Here is a 19168-nt window from a genome sequence, read left to right on the forward strand (position 1 = left end):
ATTACAACATATAAATAAATAATAAATTAAAAAATGTGAAAACAACTAAAAAATATTCTCTAATATACGACCATGCAGATTTAAAAAAGTATGGAAGACCCTACATACAAAAAACTATGTACACACAACGAAATAGAGAAAAACCCGTGTAAACCACCGTTTTTCCCGGTTTGTCCATTTACGTGGGAGCTCTGAGCAAAATGACCATGCTTGAGACATAAGTAATGTGTGCGTAAAGTTTGGTGAAAATCGGTTGAGAATTGTGGAAATGCATGCGTTAGACAATATAAACACACACACATACTGTGATTTATATATACTAGATATATATATATATATTTATATACATACATACATACATACATACATACATACATGCATACATACATGCATACATACATACATACATACATATATATATATATATATATATATATATATATATATATATATATATATATATATATGGCTGATAGTTAGCAAGGTGAGACACACATAAGAAAGAAAGAAACAAAGGACCACTGATGAGGTCACAGAAGTGTGACGAAAGAACTCTGGCCGAAATAAGATTAAGATTAATGTAATATAAAGCTGAAGCAAATTAACACCAAATATACAGTGCGTGTGTTTTTATTGGCTAAACTGGCAATATGACCATCACCAAGTACAACAACATATATATATATACTTTATTTAAAAGCAGCAGAAAAATAACAAAAGACTGTTACTCTGAGTTTCACGTTCCCGTTCAAAACTGTCCGATGAACGGGAACGTGAAACTCAGAGTAACAGTCTTTTGTTATTTTTCTGCTGCTTTTAAATAAACCATATTACTCTACCTCTGGTATTTGAGTACTCTTTTTTCCACCTTGTTGCACATTTCATGTGCTTACTCCGGTATATATATATATATATATATATATATATATATATATATATATATATATCCTCACATATGCGCATACCTATGTATGTACATCTATGCATGTGCATACATTTTCGAGTGAGTGTATGAATGTGCATACGTGCGCCTATGTTTGCTTACACTTTTTAGATTGATGAAAACATTTTATTGTATGTAATATATATGCCGCTTTGTGTGCGTGTGCGCATGTGTAGTTCGTTTGTATGTGTGTGTATGTGTGTGTGTGTGTGCGCACGTGTGTGAAATTGATAAATATAATTTACGATAAAAATTCAAATTTATTTTCATTAAAAACTAGCGAATTCAGAGCTTACAACAGTTTGCCTGCAATTAGCTGCCTCTGACTGTCACTCACTGCAACTCCGTTTGTTTTTTCCCTAGCGTCTTCGGTGCGAAGCCTTTAAATGCTATCCGTTTGTTTTAGCATCTCTCACTCCCACCACTCCCACTCCATCTGTTGTTTTACTCTTCTTTGCCTACAGCGTGACCGACAGGTACACACTTTGCGTTTTATCATATAAGAAGATTCCCTAACGTGTTTCTCTTCAAATTTTTTTTTTGTGTTTTTATGTATCTATATTGTGCTGTGTATGTTTAGAAATTGTTATTTTCCTGTATAAAGGTGTGTGATCGTGTTGCTTGTCCTCTGTGTTTTTTTGTACTATCTTTTTCGAAAAATATTAAATATTTTGGTTAAACTTCTTTTTTTTTTTTGACAGTTAAAATAAGAGGAAAGTGAATGAAAGAAAGAAACAGATAGAAAGAAAGAGTGAAGATTGCAATGTTGTATAAGATTGACACTAATTGTTGAATACATGGAGATTTGAACTTGAGTGCAACTACAAGGAGCGAAGAAAGAGCAGAGTGTCAGCAGACGTTGAATTAAGGACTTTAAATTTTATGAGATATACATTCATGTATAATTCTTTGAATTTACTACCTTTGCTCTCACTCAAACGATGTATAAATCTTTAGATGTGGTAGACAGTTCAATATAAGCATTAGAATGATGTATAATAGACAGTTTACTTTAAATATATTGACACAATATAAAGACGAGGGAAAACAGAAAGGATAATTTAGTAGACTGTTTTGATAAAAATTAATTTTGTTTCAATTTTCCGTTGTGTATTGAATAATTTTTGCCTATAATTGTAGTTTTTTTTTCCACTTGTATTTTAGTAACAGAAATATATATTAAATATACATACATACATACAACTCTCTCTCTCTCTCTCTCTCTCTCTCTCTCTCTCTCTCTCTCTCTCTCTATATATATATATATATATATATATATATATATATATATATATATATACATACACACATACATACATATATATATATATATATATATAATACAAAGAATATATATACATGTATACACACATATATGTACATACTTACATCTACATGTGTATATACATGCATATCAGGGTACAGGACGTTAGAACAATAAACTACAGACAACGGAACGAACACATAGGAAAACGGAAAGCCCCATATATATATATATATATATATACACATATGCATACGCAGTTTACGGTGACGTTTCTTTATCCGAAAGAACTCTACGGAAGTGGTTCGTAAGGTTCCGAGCTGGAGAGTGTAGCCTTATCGATAAAGAGCGATCAGGCAGACAGACCATCCACTACAGATGATGACCAAATCAAGTCATTAATTGAGAATAACCCACATTGCACAACCTGAGAATTGGCAGAAAGCCTCAACCTATCAAAATCCGTCGTTCATGACCACCTGGTAAAGCTTGGGTACACAAATCTCTACGATGTTTGGGTATCACATGAGTTGAGTGAAAAGAACCTTTTGGAACGCATTTCCATCTGTGATTCACTTTATAAACGGAATGAAAACACGCCTTTTTTAAAGCAAATTGTAACAGGTGATGAGAAATGGATTATCTACCGAAATGTTGGAAAGGAATTCTGTACTATGAGCTTCTCCCAAGTAACCAGACAATTAATTCTGAGAAATACTGCACACAACTGGACGAGTTAAAAGCAGCAATTCAAGAGAAACGTCCAGAATTGGCCAACAGGAAGGGTGTTGTTTTCCACCATAATAATGCAAGACTGCACGTTTCTTTGGGAACCAGACAAAAATTGCTGCAGCTCGACTGGGATGTGATACCCTACCTTCCATATTCACCAGATATTTCTCCTTCGAATTTCCACTTATTCAGGTCTCTGCAGAATAGTCTTAATGGTAAAAATTTCAATTCCTTGGATGACGTAACAAGATACCTTGATGAATTCTTTGCCATGAAGCCACCTCAATTCTGGAAAGAGGGTATTTTCAAGTTAAAGGAAAGATGGAGACGCATTGTGCAACAAAATGGTTCATATTTGGCTGATTAAAAATGTAATGGCAAGTATTTATTGACCTTTTTCTTTTCTTTAAAAATCGGCACGAACTTTCCGGACAACGCTATATATATATATATATATATATATATATATATATATTTGTAAAAATATGTGACACTTATTCAGTAGCCATGATAAAACTCTGAGTTTCGGATGCCAGGGTGGGAGCCTACGCCAACATCTCTTCAGTTATCCGGTCAATTGAAAATTCCTGTGAAAAATTACCGTTAAAAACGAAGGGAAATTACTGTGTAGTGACAAGGTCAAAACGCGTCTAAAAACTGCGTATATTATCGCATGCACACATATATCCATATACGCACGCACATATCTCTATATACACACACGCATATATCTACATACGCACGCATCCACGCGCACATTCTGTGTATGTATAGGTGCGTCTAAGCACGAATACAAAAAAACAATTTTCTTCTAGGTATTATCTTCCTTTCAACTTTTACTTCCTTTTCTTTCTCTTAACAGTTACAACAGCGAAGGCTCATTACGTCATTTTCTCTAAACTAGAATGTATAATTTTCACGTTCATATTTGAATTTTTTGCGTTTCAGTTTTTCTGTTTTTTCTCATTCCCAAAGTTGATAGACATATAGCGGTACGTAAAACCGAATCAGGTCTCTAGTGAGACTTTTTATTATTTTAAATTCCTTTATGTACCCGAAGAGACCCAGAACGGGTCGAAACATGTGTCGTACTAAATAAAATCTTTTACTCATTTCATCCATCTATTTTATTCATTTCATCCATCTATTTTATTAATACTGTTACCTCAATTGCCACTACGAAGTTCCTACAATAAATCTACGAATAACAAGTAATCGAAACTGTGCCGGTGCTTTACTCATCATCTACTTATACATTTTGTATAAAATCTCCATTACACACACACACACACACATATATATGTAAATATGTATGTATGTATATACATACATACATACATATGCATATATGGGTACAGGACGTTACCAACAGTAAACAACATGAAATACGAAAACAAATGAGTTCAATACGTAAGCAACGAGAGAAACAAATGGAAAATAGGACAAGCAACACAAAGAACGACCCTTCGTCAGTTGTCGGCTGTTTATATACACATACATACATACACATCCCTTTCTTCCCCTCTCTCTCTACACACATAACGGATGTTAAATGATGGTGTGTGTGTGTTTGCGTGTGTGTGTGCTGAAACAGATATTTGAGATGCTTTGCCCCACTCAGAAACTGCAGGAAATACTCAGAGGTATTGCAGCCTCTTCTAGTGGTGGCTAAAGCCATCACAGTGTTGGAAACTTTCCCGTATCATCATCTGATATCCCAGGCTCACAAACGTTTTGCCCTTTAGCTTTTACGAGGATTGAATTAGACTTCGCCTGCAAAAGAGTTTTATTCACATTCACTTGACATTCGTGGTAACTTCGAGCAGGTTTCAGCTGTCATGTCATCTCCTTAATGGTTTTCTTCAGTTGTCTGGGTTTCAAAATTATGTTTTGCAAGATCTGAAAAGCCTCAGTATTCTGCTTATAAATAGTCTAGAACACACACACACACACACGCACGCACGCACACACACACACACACACATGGTCAAATGCAAATCTCAAGCAGCCCGGGGGATATACACAAGGCATGTGTTTTGTCACTTCGTGGGCAGGCTGCGCTTGTAGGCGTATGAGAATATATGTCCATGAATTCGGGACCTGATGCGAGTTATCTCGCTTGTATATGAATTCATGAGAATATATTTTCTTACGCCTATAAGCGTAGCCTGCCCGCGAACTGGCAAAACCTTGTGTATGTGTGCTCGATATTGTGTAAATATATATATGGATATATTTGCACACACACACACAAGAAAGAGCATAAATAATGGATTTTTACATATTTCTTTATATTATTATTATCCTCATTATTATCACATTTCTTCTGGTCTTTATTGTTGTTAGACTTTTGATTCATATCTGGGTCAGTTGAATTTTTCATTCCGAATTCCTTTAGTATACAAGCTTTGTGAGACGCTATTATTTGTGCTAGGTTTCTAGTTGTGGAGTACGCGGATCTATTTTAAAACGGGGGCCACAGTATTTTCTTAACGAAACACTTTGAAACTTGGAACACTGGTAGAATGTGTCATATAAAACATCTTTTTCTCTTAGTCTTCTTAAAAAAAAAAAGAAATCCCTAAGTTATTCCATGTTAAAGTTGTCGTATTTCTGTAATTTCAACCAATCACTGACGTCCATTCAGCCGATATACATTAAGTGCCGACTACATAAACAAACGATTCTGAAACAATTCTATCGGTGATAAAATTATTATATCCTTGTCAAAAAATGGCTGAAGCATATTGGCAGTAGCTAATAAACCTTTCTATTATAGGCTAACCCTAACCCTAGGGTTAGGGTTAGGGTTAGGGTAAAACAGCAAATTTAAAAAGAAAAAAGCAAATAAAACGAAGAAAAAAAAAGAAAATGAAAAAAGCAAATAAAACGAAGCTATGGAGATTAAATACGCTTTACACCGCTTAATCAGCCAAAGGAGTAAATATAAACAACTGAATACTTGTCAGTGATTGGTTGAAATTATCGAAATAAGACAATTTTTTACATGAAATAAATTCGAATAGAAAAATATTTTTCTGTTCTATAACACAAAATAGATAAGTATACGAAGTTTGAAAGTCTTTCGGTACCAAAAACACTACGTAAAACATTAATGAAAACTGTGGCCCCCGTTTTAAAATAGATCCGAGTACGCAGTTGAATGGAAATTGTCCCTAAAAAAAAAAAAAAAATGAAAGTAAATTGCTGTACAAACCGGAAGTGACGACAGTGACATATAAACATTTCATAAAATGAATATAAAGAATTTACATTATGTCATGTCCACAAGCACGTTTAGTGCATTCTAGCGACGTCTTAAGTATTTGAGAAATAGCAGCTGTGACACGCTGTTTCAAGTTACTATATACCCAGCAAAGAACACAACTGAGAAGGCAGTTTTGTGGCTTGCATGTCGACGCACGATAGCCAACAAGTGAGCATCGCAGTGAATTCTGCACGTTTACTGAGCTGTTGAAAAAAACTGACAGAAAATGGTGGTGTTTTCCTGTCGATTCACTCGGACTATGTGAGCCAATTCCTGTTTTGAGAAGATTCAGTTGACTCTACTAATAATAATTTAATTAATGTACATGTGTACTATCGTCACTTCCGGTCTTTATTGCAATTTATTTATTTTATTTTTAGGATTTCAATTCTTATGACGGTGAACAGCATGTTAATCTATAACTATGTATGCATGCGTATCTCTCTCCCCGCCTCTCTCTCTCTTTCTCTCTCTCTCTCTCTCTGAAAATGAGTATTAACATTTCGGTTGATATCTGATGAAGATTTAGGGTCCTGTATCAAGAATCAAGAATCCTCCAAAGTTGATATCCCATTAATGAAAAGAGCGGGTTCATTGTCTGGGGAATAAAAGGACAGTGACGTGAACGTTTCTACCTCAACAGGCATCATCAGCACAACTGTACTTTACTTATCTCCAGCAGCCAAAGGACATAGCCATTACAAAAAGAGTAGCACGCGTAAGTTTTTTTTTTATGGCTGTATGATAAGAAGCTTGCTTCCCAACCACATGGTTCCGGGATCAGTCCCACTGCGTGGCACCTTGGGCAAGTGTCTTCTACTATAGCCTCGGGCCGACCAGAGCCATGTGAGTGGATTTGGTAGACGGCAACTGTAAGAAGCCCGTCATATATATATATATATATATATATATATATATATTTGTGTGTCTGTGTTTGTCCCCTCCACCGTCGCTTAACAACTGATGTTGGTGTGTTTATATCCCCGTAACTTAGCGGTTCGGCAAAAGAGACCAATAGAATAAGTACTAGGGTTACAAAGAATAAGTCCTGGGGTCGATTTCAGCATGGCTGCCGTCAAATGACTGAAACAAGTAAAACAAATAAAAGAATTAATGCTGACTACTTCCCTTTTCTTGTATATATATATATATATATATATATATATATATATATATATATATATATATATATATATATATATATATATATAGAGAGAGAGAGAGAGAGAGAGAGAGAGAGAGAGAGAGAGAGATGTACATACATCTGTCTGTCTGTCACTCTATGAAATAGCCCCTTCACCTGAACAAGTATACAGCTATTGTTGATTCATATTCTTTTCTACTCTAGGCACAAGGCCCGAAAATTTTGTGAAGGGGCCCAGTCGATTAGATCGACCTCAGTACGCAACTGGTACTTAATTTATCGACCCCGAAAGGATGAAAGCCAAAGTCAACCTCGGCGGAATTTGAACTCGGAACGCAAAGACAGACGAAAAACCGCTAAGCATTTCTAACGTTTCGCCGCCTTATTGTTGATTCATGTTACTGCAGTAATGTGTATTATGTGAAACACTCGCAATTACCAGCTGATACTAATGCATAGAAACAATTGTCGTGATTTAGAGAGAGAGAGAGAGAGAGAAAGAAAGAGAGAAAGAGGGTTGGGAGAGGGAGAGAGGTCGATCAGAGTGTGACCATTGGTTTCGCACTTAGCTGTAGAGGCGAACCGTCATACTCAAATGGCCGGAGGCACTTCCAAAGATTAGTCAATAGTCTACCTTTTGTACTCTTCATATTTTGGGGATTTTTATTCGTATTTTTAACACCGTTAGTTGCTAAACCGTGAATTCTATAGAAACGATCAGCTTATCGAAATTTTTCTTAACGTCGATTTGGGAAAAAGCGTGTAACTTTCGGTGTTAATAAATTTTTATTTTATCGTATACTGTCCACTTTTGGTTCTCTCTGCTAACCGCATATTGCTCGAAGCTAACTTCCAACGCTTGGATCCCTGGATCGTACGTAACTACAGAAACATTCACACATATGTATATACACATGTAATGAGCTCTTATTGTACACAGTACTCATGTGTACTGCAACTCGTCAGAAAATGCTAAAAGAGGGACAGAGAGAACGGAGATATATAAATCAAGTAAAGAAAGACAGCAATGAGGGCTAGAGGTATCATACATGCACTGTACACCGAATAAAGCTAAAAAAAAATTTAGAAACCTGAATATTAAAACCGTCATAAAGAGGAAAGAGCCCATCGATGCATTAAAAATAGTGTCGAATTTTAGGAAGCATGGAAATTTAGAAGGATGCAGTTTCCTGATAGCTTACAACTAACACGGTAGTTCATTCGATACCTCGACTTCTGAGTGTGAAAAAATATTTCCGAAAGTCATCAGTGTTGCGCTGTTTTTTTCTTTTGTGTGTGTGTGTTTTGATTTTATAAACATGTCCACGAATGATAGCGGTATTAAATTCAATAAAGGAGGCCAAAGTTGTTGGAAAGATGGTGGATAATCTGGTTAGACGTCAAAACTCCAGTGTGTCGATGTCCAGAGAAGCAGTAAGCTCTAGATGGATGTGAAAGTGACTAGCACAGGGTATATGTCTGGTAGCACGTCTCTGAACAGTTTCCAGTAGATTTATATTCTGGACAAGATGGGGGTTCCAAACTAGAAATGCAAACTGTTAAGTAGACGTACAATAAAGCATATATAGCTTTATCACATAATTAATGAGCAGCTGACAAAGCTCTTACTCAGTGTTCTTTAGATACCTTCATCTTTTGGCTAATTTTAGACACATATATTTCTGAATACACACACACACACATATATATATATATATGAAGATAAACTTAAGTACGAATAAAATCCAATGAATATACTGGTTTATTACCTATTACAAGTATTGAACATTACATTTAATATTCAACTGTAAGGTAACTGGATAAACTGGAGTTTATATTTATTTAAAAAAAAAAGAAGAAAATAGATAATTAAATTAATATTTATTTTTCTCTATTTTCTTATATATATATATATAAATATATATACGGGGTAACAGCGCAAATGAATACAAACTTGTTACCAGTTCAAATATGCTTGGGGAATATTCGAACCCGTAAGAAAGTCATGTATCTGTGTGTGTGTGCGTGTATATATATATATATATATATATATATATATATATATATATATATATATATATATATATATATATATATATATATATTTATATATATATATATATGTATGTATATATATGTAAACATATATATATTTGTGTATACACATATCACTCGATCTTTCTGTCTAAAGCATCTGGCGCGCACTTACAATACGCAAATACCTCCCCCTACCTATATATATATATATATATATATATATATATATATATATATATATATATATATATATATATTGGAAGGTTTGGAGGTGATGTACAGAAATTATATAGAAAAAAATTAAGGTACTCAGAAATCTGGATGTTTGTACAATCTGTAAATGTACAAACATTCAGATTTCTGAGTACCTTAATTTTTTTCTATATATATATATATATATATATATATATATATATATATATATATAGAGAGAGAGAGAGAGAGAGAGAGTGGGAGAGAAGGAGAGAGAGGCATAACTACAGATTGCTACCCCCTGATTTGTTTCCTCATAAGTTTGTGAAAAATGTATAATATTTTAATATAATTTTGCTGAAATATTTTTTCGAGGGTATAGATAACAATTATGCTGATGAAATTTGGAATAAAAACGAATTTCTTTTTAGAAGTTTCGGACGTGCTTCTCCTCGCCAATACCCCAACTTTATTTAACTATCCGTATCTTTAGCACTTTTCATATTTTTGCTTTAGAACTGTGTTTGAAATATCAACATTACGTAATCTACACTCTCGAAAACGTATTTCTGCAAATTGTTATTTAAAAATATGCATTTTCTAGAGAGTTATGAGAAAATAAATATGAGGGGTGATGGTGGTGGTGACTGATTTGAAACGCCTCCAAAAATAATTTTAGAATTTTATCTCTATTATCTCAATCTACACATACACAAACATTTCTTAGTAAAATTTTATTAGAAAATATACATTTTTCACAAAGTTATGCGGAAACAAATTCAAAGTGGACTGTAGTTAACACACACGTGTGTACGTATATGCATACACACACACACATGTATATACATATACACGTAAATATATAACACACATATATATATATTATATATGTGTGTGCGCGTGTATATATATACATATATATATATATATATATACGTTTGTGCGCGTGTATATATATATATGTGTGTGTGTGTGTATATATATATATATATATATATACGTGTGTGTGTGTGTGTGTGTTTTCACCGTGTATATTGACTATAGAAAATAACCTAATATTGGAGCATGTAAACCTATGATAGAGAAAAAAAATAGTTATTGGTAGAGTCTAAATATTAAAATTATTCAATTGGTATTCTTGTTCTTTTATTTTGTGTTCACAAATGAGAATGTATGTATGAACAGTTTTAGTTTTCAAGCATGTGCTTGTTAGAGGAAGCGCAGCGTGTTAAGCTAAGTTGTGGAAAAAGCCGGATAGACAGATGGGCAAAACAGGACGAGGAAGAAAGGCAAAAACACGTCGCCGTTGATACTATTGGCCGACAGGGGGCGTTGTGGGTAATGGCGCCCATTCGAAGCTAGCAAGTGCGTGATCCACTGTCGTGATGCTGCTGTTGCATTGAGTATGTCTCTAATAACAGATGTGGGCCTCGGGTAAGAATTTCCCCTTTTTAAAAACCGAAAACATCGATCTTTTGAATCGGCACAGGAAGCGGTGTATGCACTGAGGTGGGGTGGCAATTGTAACAACCACAACAACAATAATAATGATCCTTCATCTAACTAATAACCCGTCTCCAACATCACCTCTACTAAAAACAAATATTTTTTTTCTGTCTTGTAACTGTAATCGAACTGCTAAAAGAAGTATTTTTGTATTGTTAAAGCTATTCACCTTTACCTTCACTTAAAAAAAAGAAAAAAGTCATAATTTAATCGTGGTCGGTTATTGTCTTGCTTTCGAGTTTAGGCGCTATTTTCTTTTTCCTCAGTGCTTCCTTCACTTGTATAATGATAGCAGCTTCAAAAATATAATTAACCCTTTTAAACTACTAGATTTATCGCGGCTTTTCTTGTATTTTGTATTTTTCCTTTGTTTGTAGTTTTCGTAAATATTGTAGCTCCATAAATATGACTTCTTGAAGTGCATTGTTTTGGATTAGAAAAAAAAAAAAAACTTCTCACTGGACTTCGAATGTACATATGTTAAACTTGGCTTTATATATATATATATATATATATATATATATGTTATCGTCAACCAAGATTTCTTTGTGTGTGTGCATTATATGCATGCACACACACGTACATATTACTGTTGTCCAGTGGCTATTCACTAAGCTGTTATTTTTACCACTTATGTCACATTCAGTCGAATACATACCTCCATACACATATGTATACAATACATATTAACTAGGTTTAAAATACATATATTTTCATCGCGATGCATTGTTTCTTTTTAATCTCTTTTCCTTTGTTAAATAAATGTTAAGTCCTGCTACACATGGACAGTGTTTATATATGTATATATATATATATACATACACACGCGCACGCATAGACTAACTAGCCTACATTATGTCCTTTTTATTCTTACTTTGTCACTGTTTCAATCATTTTCCCTCCTTTTATCACCATCCATAATCGTTATTACCAACTGCACGTTCCAGACTACCGGTCTATCTAGCTATATAATAAAAGTGTTATTTATTATCTTGCACATTCCGTCCAGTGTCACACCACACTCTTCTTTCCCTCTAAAACAATCACAAAGAATCATACTTACCACCACCATACTTTTTACTCTTTATTCCGCTGCTACTATTAAGGCAGAGAGAATACTTTTCCTTCTATCCTTCCTTTGCTGTCATTCAATTCAAACTTTATTAAAAACCGCCACTTCACTAACCAGCCAAATAATGCTTTAATATTACGGATATCTTTAAAAAAATATGAAACATGTTTGCATTTTCTACCGGTATAATTTATTATTGTTGTTATTTTTCGTGACCCGGTTTCGATTCTTGGTAAATCGATTCGTGTTATGTATTTGGCGAATAATACCTATTAGAAAACTATACTCGCCAGTTACTTAATCTTTTCCTTTATCACGTCAAAAATTCACTGTTATTACTGTTCACAAGCTATTTCAGTTCCTTAAATCTGTTCCACGCTACAAATATCTCCCGAGTTTCATTACAATACTCCCATTATTCCTTTCCTTACGAATCTTAGGCATAAATGTCTGTGGCATAAATCATGATTGTGGCAGAATCGGTAGAGCACCGGGCAAAATGCCCTGGAGTATTTAATTTTATTTCTTGTGTTCAAATTCCACTGAGGCCAGTTGACTAGCCTTTTATCGTTTCATAGCTGATAAAATATGTACCAGCCATTTGCTGGTATGGTCCTTTTATAATCAACTAATCCTTCGAAATATATTACTTGGTGCCTATGTAAGAAATTACTAATTATCACTAAGAGATTCATGTTATTTCTGATCATTTAAGAGAAACCAGGCGTTGAAATAAGTTGTGTGTGTATATATATATATATATATATATATATATGTGTGTGTGTGTATATATATAATATACACACACACGTCTTGCTTTCTCACACGTGAGTGTGTGTGACGGTGATAGACATATTCGTGTATATTTACTGTGTATATTATGTCTACCAAGTCCTTTGTTACAGTTAGTTACAACAACAAATATGTCGGTGATTACATATGTTCTGAAAGATATCTCTTCCGTCTGTTTTCATCCCATCGTCCTATCGTAACTGGGAAGTTCTGCATGCACGTGTACGCGTGTGCGTGGTTGCCTGATGGTCTCATATTTTTTCCCCTTTCATCTATATCCCTCTCTCGCCTTTTCGTAGCTCTAGGCTTCTATCATGCAATGATTGCTTACATACATATACACTTATATATGCATACATACTCATGTATACATAACATGTACACACACACACATACACCTACATGATTAAGGAATTCGCTTCGCGGCCACGTGGTTTCGGGGTCAGTCCTACAATGTTACATCTTGGTCAAGTGTCTTCTTCTATATCCCCAGGCGACAGACGAAAACTGTGCAGCTGTATGTGTCTGTATATTTGTCTTTTACCTCTTGACCACTGGTGCTGGTTTGTTTGTCCCTCCTTAACAAAGCGAATAACCAAAAGGAATCGATCAAAAGTACAAGGGTTGATTTCATTGACTAAACTCTTCTAATTGGTGCTCCAGCATGGCTGCTGTCTCATAAAGGAAACAAGTAAAAAATGAGAATGTGTGAGTATGTATATATATATATATATATATATATATATATATATATATAGTAATGGTAAGACAACAAAAGAATGAAAGAGACCTCGATATTAAGTAAATAGAGGAATTTATTTGTAATATAATATGTGACAATTATTCGGTTGCCATAAATAAGCTCGAGTTTCCGCCCCGACATCCGAAACTCTGAGTTTTATTATATCACCCGAATAATTGTCACATATATTACAAATATATATGTTTACACATACATATATTTGCATCTATCTGTGTGTGTCTTATAATCATGCTAAATTTGTCTCTGAACTATATTAAAAGTACACCTGTCTGTGAAATACTCAGTTCTGTACACTACAGAATATAGTTGCTTAACACCAGGTCAGCACTGACCAGTGACAGCTGTTAAAACCATTCCAGTTGGACTGTCTCATTTTTTTTTTACGCATAGTTTTATCTCGGATTATATTACTACACTATCCAATATTGTATTTTGTCTTTTTGTTTTTAAAAAAAGTTGAGAGAGATTTGGCTGCTATTTCTTGCCAGTTATTGCAATACGTAGAAGCTTGTTCACAAATAGAGGATGACAACTGGTGCCTTCATTTCTTAAAGCCAACATATATCTCTGCCATATGCATTTGCATATATATATATATATATATATATATATATATATGTTTATAAATATATATGCTTAGAGGTTTAGTCTGTAAAATCACATCTATGCTATTCAATGGATCTTCCATTTTGTTGTGAGACATAAAAGATTATATATATATATATATATATATATATTTAAATAGATTAGTACATATATGCTCAGATGTATGAGCACAAACACAGATGTGTTTATATGTGTAGATGTGGATGTTTGGTAAGAAGTTTGCTTCTCAACCATATGGTCCTGGGTTCAGTCATTATAGCCCGGGCCAGCCAAAAGGATTATGAGTGAATTTGTTGGACAGAAACTGAAAGAAGTTTGTTGTGTGTGTCTGTGCATACATATACATACTTATTAAGCCTGGTACACATTCTGTTGTTTCCTTTTGCTGAACCACTAAATTATGGGGATGTAAAGACACACATATGCACACACAAGGCTTTGGTTTGCCTCAGTTTATAGAAGACACTTGTCCAAAGTTCCACACAGTGCAACTGAACTTGTAACCATGTTGTTGGGAAGCAAACTTCTTGCTACCCAACCATGCCTGCACTTATTATATATGTGTGTATATATATATATATTATATAAGAAGAAAGATTACAAAAGAATAAATGATTATCTTATGAACTTCATTAGCTTACAGCTGTTTCCACTATAAGATGTGGCGAACTCAGTTGAGTGTCTGAGTTTCATTATAACTTCAAACATGAAATGCTCTTCACCACATCTTATATCGGAAATCGCTGTAAACTAATAATTGTTTATTCCTTTGTCATCATTTTTCTTATTACCGCTGTATACTCGACTAACACTTTGTTTAAAGGAGTATGTATATCGAGTTCTACACCAGGTTATTAGTATTGCAATGCCTAAGTGAAATATATATATATATATATATCATTCTAGTCTCAATCTTCATTACTCCACTCCCTCTTTCTCTCTCTCTCTCACTGGGTAACTATGTACCTCCTCCACAGCAAGACACCTGTTTCTGTCTCTCTGGCACACTCTTACCTTTCATCATCTGGCACAAGATCACCTCCACCAATGCCTCCGCTCCTCTCAAAGGATCTTGCAAGTTACTTGGTGGACCCTGCCAGCGCTGGTACCACATAAAAAGCATCCAGCCCACACAGCAAATTGGTTGGCGTTTTGAAGGGCATCCAACTGTAAAAAAAAGAACCGTGACAAAATTGACTTCACCTGTGCTGGTGCCATGTAAAAAGCACTCAATCCACTTTGCGGGGTGGTTGGTGTTAGGAAGAGCATCCAGCCATAAAAACCATGTCAAAACAGACAGCAAAGCATGGTGCAGTTTTCTGCTTTGCCAACCAAAGCCATGTGAGTGAATTTGGTTGGTGGATACTGAAAGAAACCTATTGTGTGTGTGTGTGTGTGTGTCTTCACTTCTGTGTACTATGAAAGTTGCAAGCTTGAGAAGTGTTATTGTTATCACTTCTGTCAAGCGATTGTCTGCTGGTTTTGTGCCTTCAAAGATGTGTGTAAAACAGATCAGGATTAATGGCAAGAAAGTATCTGGCCTCAGCCCATATCAGCCTGGAAAAATAGTACGCTAGCTGTCAGCTCCTCTGTTTCTCTTTCCACGGGGAAAATGCCTGTCATGTGCCACGTCCTTCTGTTCGTTTTTACATATGCTTTTCCATGCTAGCATGAGTTAGGTAAATGTGTGATTGAAGCATTTGTTTTAGAGCTGTGTGCCCTTCCACACAGCTTTGAAGGCATGAAGGGAATGGGCTATTTATTGACAAAAGAAGTGTCAACAAGAATATTGTGTGAATGTCATGTAGAAGACACTTGCCCAAGGTGTCACACGCAGTGGGACTGAACCCGGAACTACGTGGTTGGGAAGCAAGCTTCTTACCACACAGCCACTCCTGTGCCTATATATATATATATATATACACACATGTTTGTGTTTGTCTCTACCTCCCATTGCTTGACAACTGACGTTGGTGTGTTTACGTCCCTGTAACTTAGCAGTTTGGCAAAAGAAACTGGTAAAATAAGTGCTAGGCTTACAAAGTATAAGTCCTAACATCAATTTGTTCAACTAAAAACCCCTTAAGGTGGTGCTCCAGCATGGCTGCAGCCAAATGACTGAAACATATAAAGAAGAAAAAATAATATATATTTATATATATCCAAAAACAAGTAATATTATTAGAACTCTTGTGTCTTTGGATTCACTTGTAGCACATTCTTTTGGCAGTGGTAGGGAGAAAAGCATTGTTATTTATGTATAGAATAATAAACATATTTGTCTTGTTCAACAATGCAATAAATTAGAATCATTTACCACATTCTTGGCATATAGATTCTGTTTATTCCTGTTTGGTCAACGACAGGAATTTTCAACTTCTTTCACTCCCTGGCACTGAATAAGGTACAAAACTGTTATGGCACAGTTTTCTCTGTAACCACGTGGTTTTGGATTTAGTCCCACTGTGCATCACTTTGGGTAAGTGCCTGCTATTACAGTCTTAAACCAACCAATTCCTTGTGAGTGTTAGTAGTAGACGGAAATTTTGTGAAATCCCATTGGTGTATGTGTATCTATCCATTTGTCCCTTATTGCTTGACAAACAATGTAAGTTTGCCCCTGGTTGACAAAAGATAAAAAGAAAAGAAAACTACTAGAATAAGTATCAAACTTGGAATATGTATGTGGGTCAATTTAATTGACTAAAACCTTTCGTGGTGTACTCTTGCATGGTTGCAGTCCAGTGATTGAAACATGTACAAGAATAAAAGAATATATACATATACACACATGGATTACACTGGTCTCTTCCGTTGATGAGAAATCACCCCAATACACCACGTTTGAACTTTTCTGAACGTTTTTTTTGTACTTTCTGCTTTTTCCTATTGTCGTTTTTGTCCACCTCTGTTCAGCCATCACCATGATTGACCGCTAGTTACTAAAACTTTCTTTTTTTATTCTCTCTCTGTTTATTTTCTCGTGTCCCTTTCTGTTGAAGAACGTAGGCTCGAAATGTAAAAGTCTTTCTCACCTTCTCGAGCATTAAACTAATACACCTGTTTGTTGTTTATATTCTTTAACTTGTTTCAGTCGTTTGACTGCGGCCATGCTGGAGCACTGCCTTAAAATGTTTTAGTTGAAGAATCAATCCCAGGACTTATTCTTTGTAAGCCTAGTACTTATTTCAGCTGTCTCTTTTGCCAGATCACTAAGTTATGGGGGCGTAAGCACACAAGCATCAGTTGTCAAGCAACGAGGGATGGGGAAAATGCAGACACACACACACACACACATAAAAATATATACAATAGGCTTCTTTCAGTTTCCATCTACCAAATCCAACTCACAAGGCTTTGGTTGACCTGAGGCTACAGTAGAAGACGCCCAAGATGCCACACAGTGGGACTGAACTTGGAACAATGTAGTTGAGAAGCAAGCTTCTTACCACACAGCCATATATATGTAAAAAGACAAGAATATTAAATTTGTTTAAAACAAAGACGAATGTTCACATGTTGTACTTTGCTGCAAAGAAATACACCTACACCAATACTGAGCATTAATATAATGCAGGTTTTCTAAATATCCTGATATCTTCCTATTCACCTCAAAAACCCATCACACACAAATTTGCAGGGTACAATGATTACTATCCAAAGTATATGTATGCAAAAATTATATGTGTATGTGTTTAGAGTAGGGGCTCTCAACCACTTTTTATCTATGTACCCCTTTGATTACTATTTTATTCTGGTGGACCCCCATTGCCATTCGATGTTTAAAAATTAGTTAATAGAAACTTCTTTCAAAATTCCTGTTTTGTTTCTCACACATTAACTTGTGTTGATTGAATTAGGTAAAACGTTAGAGAAAGAAACCTTGCTGTTTCTTTCAATACCAGGGGCTCTTAAAATATTAATGTGGATCCCTAATTTACTATTTTGTTGTGCGGACCCCGGTTGAGAACCACTGGTTTAGAGTGTTAGTATATGTGTGTCAATTAAGTTACATGTGGTTTCTGTAAAAGCATATTTATGTATTCATATTTTTATTAGTTATCTTTTAGGTTCCTTATAAATATTTCACATTTATCAAAAGTCTCATAGTGTCTCCATATACTGTATAGCTTGTAAAATTAGCTTTGTATTTGTACAAAAGTTAAAGTAAACACTATTTCTTTCTGTATTCTAAGCAAGGCTTCAATTGTTGTTCTTCATCTAGACTGTTTTTATAATGCTAAATCTTGGAATATATCACTTCCACTGAAGCTCACAGCACTTTTGGAACATGCCTGAAGTGTTCATATTTATCTAGGTTAATCATCCTGGTGTCTTTCAATCATAGTTACTAATTCTAGATTTCTCAGCACTGTAAACTTCTTACCAAATTTATAACATTGCTGCTAAAATCAACAAGTTATATTGACTATATACTATTTTCGGCTAAGTTGACCAAGCTATTTGTGAGTTCAGTGTCTTAGTAATGCCACAATGCCTATGCCTCTGGCAAAAGTATGAACCACAAATGTCTTAGGTGCCCAACATTCCATCCACTTGAGATTGTATAGTAAATCATTGTTGAATACCTCTGCAATCCAATTCCAGTATCTGCTTTGTTGCTCAGAAATGATGTCTACTTAAATTGTGCTAGGGTGTGATTAACCCTTTAAATTTATTCAGATTACTCTGTCAAATGTAATGCTTATATAGTCATACTGTTTTAAATTAGTCATCCATTATCTTGTAACTTTGAGATTTTGATGACATGATTGTTTATTTGTTGAATGATATTGTAGGGTAGATGTGAAAGGTAGGATCTGGTTGGTTTGCAAAGAAAACAGGTGGA

At 34.8% G+C, this 19168-nt stretch overlaps 1 protein-coding gene and 1 long non-coding RNA gene across 7 annotated transcripts in view; one reads left to right on the forward strand and one right to left on the reverse strand.

Moving 5' to 3' along the window:
• The window catches only part of LOC149137843 (uncharacterized), a 109358-nt gene extending 95924 nt beyond the window's left edge, over positions 1-13434 (reverse strand). The window contains exon 1 of the long non-coding RNA XR_016244186.1: positions 12150-13434. This is a non-coding gene — a long non-coding RNA (uncharacterized LOC149137843). The remainder of the gene's footprint in view (positions 1-12149) is intronic.
• Positions 10912-19168, forward strand: part of LOC106874217 (histone-lysine N-methyltransferase EZH2) — a 180982-nt gene continuing 172725 nt past the window's right edge. For all 6 annotated transcript variants that reach the window (XM_089362081.1, XM_089362088.1, XM_089362102.1 and 3 more), the window contains exon 1: positions 10912-11014. The gene's annotated coding sequence lies outside the window, so the exon portion shown is untranslated. The remainder of the gene's footprint in view (positions 11015-19168) is intronic.

Source organism: Octopus bimaculoides, chromosome 1 (assembly GCF_046866305.1).
Source record: "Octopus bimaculoides isolate indiv1 chromosome 1, ASM4686630v1, whole genome shotgun sequence".
Lineage (NCBI taxonomy): Eukaryota > Metazoa > Mollusca > Cephalopoda > Octopoda > Octopodidae > Octopus > Octopus bimaculoides.